Below are 4,757 nucleotides of genomic sequence, written 5' to 3'. Positions count from 1 at the left end.
ATATGATCTCTATCTTATTTTTTTTGTGACCCATGCTAACTTGAGCATCGTAGTCCTTGCAGGAATATCCCTATCATTAGGAATGACAAACTTAGGACATTGCGGGATAGCGACAACATTGTATCTCCAACCTACTCTCTATAATTTTGTTCAAATAACTCCTAAACTCAAAAGAGTAAACATACTTCTCAACAATATCAATATAAGATTAAATAAAGAGAAGACGACCCACAAAACATCCAAATAGTACAATAGTACTTCTTCCATTGGGTATAACAATGCATAGAGAATATACCAAACAAAAAAATGCATAGAAAAAACTATACAGCAAAGTCTAATAAACAAGAAAGGATGTTACCAAAAAAGAAAATAATTTTAATATACAAATAAATTGCAATAGCCTGACCAAAAGAAAAAACTGCAATAGTAAATTTGGCAGTGTCTACTGTCTAGCAAAAATATGATCGTAGAAAACTTCCTTGCAATATGACACTAATCTATTAACTATTTTTTGTTTAATTTCTCTTTTCTTTTTTTTAAGGGTGTTTGAAAACTCCTTAGAATTCAATTCTCATAGAAATTGAATTCAATTCCAGTGTTTGAAACAAAAATAATTAAATTAGTTTCAGTTTTGTCCTAAAATTTTTTAATTTATATCAAATATATTTTTTACAGATAAATTTTTAAAAAATTTAGAACTAATTAAATAATAATGCATGATAATGATATCTAATTTAATTGTGTTTAAGATTATTTTTGTGAAATTATTGATGAATTGGTTCTAAATTTTTAAAATAATTAATCGCTAAAAATATATTTGATGCAAATTAAAAATTTTTGGAACAAAATTAAAACAAAATAAATTTTAAGGATAATTTTAAAATTTTTAGCTTATTTTAAAATAAAAAAATATATTTTATCCCATTTAGTATTACTGCTACTTTTCTCAATTACAAACCATACTTTGATATTTTCAAGCCTATTTCTACTATAAAAAATAGGCTCCAAAACCCGAACTACAACAATATTTGTTCTGGAATATTTTTATAAGCCCAATACTAAAAATCGGGTTCAAGAGTGTATAAGAAGTTCTAAGGAACTAATTTGATGATTAAGTATTCTCTCGGATTCTAAAGAATATGTTATAAATAGGATAATAACTCCTCATTCATAACTCATTCTAATGCCTAATAACTTAATTTTAAGATGTTAATTATTATATTGTAACCATCATGCTACTATTAAAGGAGAATGTTACAACATTAACTATATATAGGCCTAAAAACATCATATGAAGAGAGATTATAATAAGACATCGAGCATCATATAACGAGAGTGGCTCATGAAAAAAGCAACCCACATAAGAGAAGCATGTAACATCATAACCTCATAAAATATATGCATTATTCCAAATCTGTGCAGTCATATATGATCTCTATCTTATTTTTTTTGTGACCCATGCTAACTTGAGCATCGTAGTCCTTGCAGGAATATCCCTATCATTAGGAATGACAAACTTAGGACATTGCGGGATAGCGACAACATTGTATCTCCAACCTACTCTCTATAATTTTGTTCAAATAACTCCTAAACTCAAAAGAGTAAACATACTTCTCAACAATATCAATATAAGATTAAATAAAGAGAAGACGACCCACAAAACATCCAAATAGTACAATAGTACTTCTTCCATTGGGTATAACAATGCATAGAGAATATACCAAACAAAAAAATGCATAGAAAAAACTATACAGCAAAGTCTAATAAACAAGAAAGGATGTTACCAAAAAAGAAAATAATTTTAATATACAAATAAATTGCAATAGCCTGACCAAAAGAAAAAACTGCAATAGTAAATTTGGCAGTGTCTACTGTCTAGCAAAAATATGATCGTAGAAAACTTCCTTGCAATATGACACTAATCTATTAACTATTTTTTGTTTAATTTCTCTTTTCTTTTTTTTAAGGGTGTTTGAAAACTCCTTAGAATTCAATTCTCATAGAAATTGAATTCAATTCCAGTGTTTGAAACAAAAATAATTAAATTAGTTTAGATGAAATTCAATTCAATTCCATTATTTTCTCTCAAAATCAGTTCCAACTCAAATAGGTCCGATTTAAAATTTCATTCTATTAAAATTTTACTTAAAACTTAAAATGTCTAAAATGTCCTTATAATTTTTTTTTTTTGTGGAAAAGGAGGGTCAAAGACCTAACACACGAAAGGAAAAAACCAAACTAACACACTATCTAACACCTGTAAATCTCAATATGCCAATCTAAGAGAAGATTGTGACTAACATTGGGACGGGAGAATCAAAAGTATGGGACCAATAAGGAGAGAATGGCCTTTCTTTGCAAGAGTGTCCGCTATACTCTTACCTTCTCGAAGTATATGAGACCATTCCACATGCTGGATGCGACTTGAGAGAATACTAATGTCCTCAATGAGAGACTTGCAGGGGTGGCTAGAAGGACATCCCTCCTTCATAAAATTCATATCCATTCGAGAATCTGTTTCCACTATTAGGTGATTAAAATTTTTAGCAATTGTTACCTGGAGGCTCTTGAGAATCTCCCATATATAGTTTGCTTGCATTATAGAGCGACTATCCAAATTACTTGAGAACCCCACGATGCATCTACCTAAGTGATTTTTGAAAACTCTACCACAAGCAACGTTGTTATTGATGGAAAAAAAGGAACCATCAACCTTGACTGTGTGCTCCGGAGGAGGATTCTAGCTAATTAGATGCTCGGACGTCCAATTGAGATACCTCGTAGGCCGCTTCATGCTCATAACCTTTACAAACTCTGCACTGCAAACTTTAATCATTTCACCACTTCATTCGGGTCCATCATCTGCCCTTTAATTACCACATTGTTGCGCAGATACCAAAGGGTGGACACATCAGTTCCGAAGACGGTAGCCCAAGTGTTACTTTTGGAGATATTAATCCCTAGCCAACTTCTTATATCTTGGTTAAAAAAGTCGATTAAATCTTTTGGGATGTCAAGTATTTGCCACACAAGATACGCAAAAGTGCATTCGCGCAGAACATGAATTGCCATTTCTTGATTGTTGTTGCATCTTGGACAATTAAACACTTGTCATGTGACGCCTACATCTTTCAGCATTAGTTAGCAAAGCCTCATGCCTACTAGCCATAAGAAAGTTCTGATTCTTTTTGAATCATTCCAATTCCAGATTAATTTAAAGACCAATCAGGTGGATCATGGTCTTCAATAATAGTTTGATATGCTTATTTGAGATTGAAGGTTCCGTCCGAAGATGGAGCCCAGGCAATAGAGTCTACTTCCTTCCAAGATGAAGGTAGGGACATGGCCAGAATTCTCTAACCACTTGTTTTGGCAGCACCTCATCAAGCTTTTCCTCATCCTAAGAATCTGAAATTGAAAGAAAATCCATAAGTGATTCTTCCCTCTCATGGGGATTTATGACCTAATTAGTGTAAGCATAGAGTCTTCCCAAGTTAGGCACCCAGTTGTGCTCCCGAAATCTAATTTTAGAGCCATCACCAATACGCCAAATAGAATTTGTCTCCACTCGGTTCTAGGTACTGCAAATTTCTTTCCATATATTGGACATATTTTTTCTCCTAGTGACTGTTGGAATAATGTCATTGCCACAATTATATTTTGCTCTTAGGACTTTTGCCCATAAATTATCTTTCTTCTCTATCAAGCCCTAACCAAGTTTCATTATAAAGGGATGGTTTAAGTCTCTTGCATGTCTAATGCCAAGACCTCCTGAGATTTTGGGTTTTCTGGTTTTCTTCCAATTTAAAAGATGAACTTTTTTTGTATGTGATGTTTCTCCCCCAAAAAAAAAATTTCTGCATTTACGATCAATAATATTACTAGTAGTAGTAGGTAATAAGGCAGTTTGCATAGTATAACTAGGAAGAGAACAAATGATAGATTTCACCACTGTTGTTGGCCCTACTAGAGACAAGAATGAAGCTTTCCAACTATTGAATCTTACATTCATTTTGTTGATGATACCATTGAAAGTGTCCTTAGAGACTTTCGAGTGAATTAGAGGAACACCCAATTACTTCTCTAGATCATATGTTCTGGTGAATTGGATGAAACTATTGATGTTGTTTTTTATTGCATTAACCACATTATTGGAGAAAATTTTTTTCAGTTTTGTCATTGCTAACTTTTTGGCCAGAGTTAAGACAGAAGGCATCAAGGATCCTACTAATAACTTCTGCTTGTTCTATGTTTGCCTCCGCAAAGAAGATTAAATCATCCGCAAAGTAGAGATGAGATAATTCAGGGCCTCTTCTCTTAAGCTGAATAGGCTTTCAGAACTTGTGCTCACAAGCAGCTGTAATAAGTTGAGAAAGATGCTTCATGCATATAACAAAAATATAGGGAGAAAATAGGGTCCTTTGTCGAAATCCCCTAGAGGGGATGAATTTATCCAAGGCTTCATCATTCCACAACACCCTCATCCTTGCGGTACTAATACAGCTGCACACAAGCTCAATAAACCTCTAAGGTGTCCCTAGTGAAGCTCCATTTAAGTTTGTCGTAGACCTTTTCAAAATCAATCTTTATAGCCATCTAACCCTTAGGCCCTTTCTTATTCCTCATGAAGTGAATGACTTCTTCAGTAATGATAATGTTATCCAAGCTATGCCTTCTTGGAACAAAACTGCATTGAGTAGGAAACTGAAAACATTGTTGGAGTTCTCTGTTAAAAATGTCGCCGGAGTTTTTTGCCA

Source organism: Arachis ipaensis, chromosome B05 (assembly GCF_000816755.2).
Source record: "Arachis ipaensis cultivar K30076 chromosome B05, Araip1.1, whole genome shotgun sequence".
Classification (NCBI taxonomy): Eukaryota; Viridiplantae; Streptophyta; class Magnoliopsida; order Fabales; family Fabaceae; genus Arachis; species Arachis ipaensis.
This window is presented reverse-complemented; position numbering follows the sequence as displayed.